Source organism: Cervus canadensis, chromosome 26 (assembly GCF_019320065.1).
Source record: "Cervus canadensis isolate Bull #8, Minnesota chromosome 26, ASM1932006v1, whole genome shotgun sequence".
NCBI lineage: Eukaryota > Metazoa > Chordata > Mammalia > Artiodactyla > Cervidae > Cervus > Cervus canadensis.
The window spans coordinates 3,709,314-3,710,833 of record NC_057411.1 but is presented as its reverse complement, the minus strand read 5'-3'; positions in this window follow the sequence as shown (position 1 = coordinate 3,710,833).

The window sequence follows — 1,520 nt, the reverse complement described above, 5'->3', positions numbered from 1 at the left end:
TGGCATAGCCATGTGTCTCCAGGATTCTGTGAGCGACTCAATATCCTTCTATAAACCCCTTCCTGCTTAACTCAGCTGTAGTCTGTCTTAGCCTCCAAGGACAGTCACACACAGCCTCAGGCATGGTAAGAAGTGTGTAAATATCTGTTGAATAAATGCATAAACCTGTTATTACTAGCTGTATTAGCCTACAACTGTGCTTCCCCATCCAGAAATGAGCTAACAATTCCTATCCCAAAAGGATGCTATAAGAACTTGATGAGATCATGTATGCACAGCAGCTGGGACATGGTGCATAAGCAATAAAGAGGAGTTTGGGGGCGGAAATAGGGACCTGATGATGATAACAATAGATCAATGAATACTCCATGCTTGCACAGAAGGAGAGAATTGAGAAAGTTCTGTGTGTCAGGGACATGTGCTGAACTTCTAAGCTCGTTTCATGTCATCTGTATTTAAACATGGGTTGTCTTAGTGTTTCCACCAAATCTGAGGGTTGTACACCTGGGCTTGGAACCTTGCAGGACCAGTGAATGCAAACCTGTGTGAAAGCTCACCTGATAGAGTACTATAAAGCAAGTGTTTCTTTTGACATCATTCCATCACCCCAAGAGCCTCAGAAAAAGCCAGCCTTTGACTCAGGAGTCTAAGGAAGTAAATCAAGGTTTCAGTTCAGTTGCTCAGTCTTGTCCGACTCTGTGACCCCATGGATTGCAACATGCAAGGCTTCCCTGTCCATCACCAACCTCCTGAGCTTGCTCAAACTCATGTCCATCCAGTCAGTGATGCCGTGATTAAAGAACACCAAATCTTGAACTGAAAGATGACTTTTTCAAAGAACCAGAGCACCACTTGCAGGACAACAGAGGAACTTGAAGAATGAATGAGACGTCAGGCAACCTTGTACCTGCAAGAAAAAGAAATCAAAAGTTCAAGCGAATAGCATGTTGAGAATAGCTTCCAGCTGACCCGGCAGCGAGAAAGCAAAAGCAGCCCAGCTCTGAAACCAGCTGCTGAAAGCCAAGGACAATCTTAAAAGAAGTGTGGCATGGCAAAGGCTGTTGACCCAGTCTTTGATCTGTATCTTCATTTATGCCTCTGCCACACCGATGATTACAGTGCTCACATTTTCATCCCCAGGGTCAATGTTTTTGATATTTTGTTCCTCATGGAGTTTTCTTGGTAGTAAATTTGACTTTTTAAAAATGCAGTATTTAAATATTTATTCTGGTCGCTGAGTTTTGGGGAGTTCCCCCACAGTTTTTCTCCTCACTTGCTTCACCTTGGTCCTGGCATGGTCCATGCCAGATTGTAGTTCACAAATGTTCCACGTAGGATCACATCCATTCTTCATAGCAACCCAACAAGAAGGTAAGGCTAGCTCCATTTTATGGTGAAACAAACTGAGCCACAGGGAGATGTGGTGTCTTGCTCAGCTTCATGCAGCTAATTGGAAAATTTAACCTGTTCAAGTTGAATTTGAACACCAGCTGCATTCTAACCGCAGAGATAAAACTGAA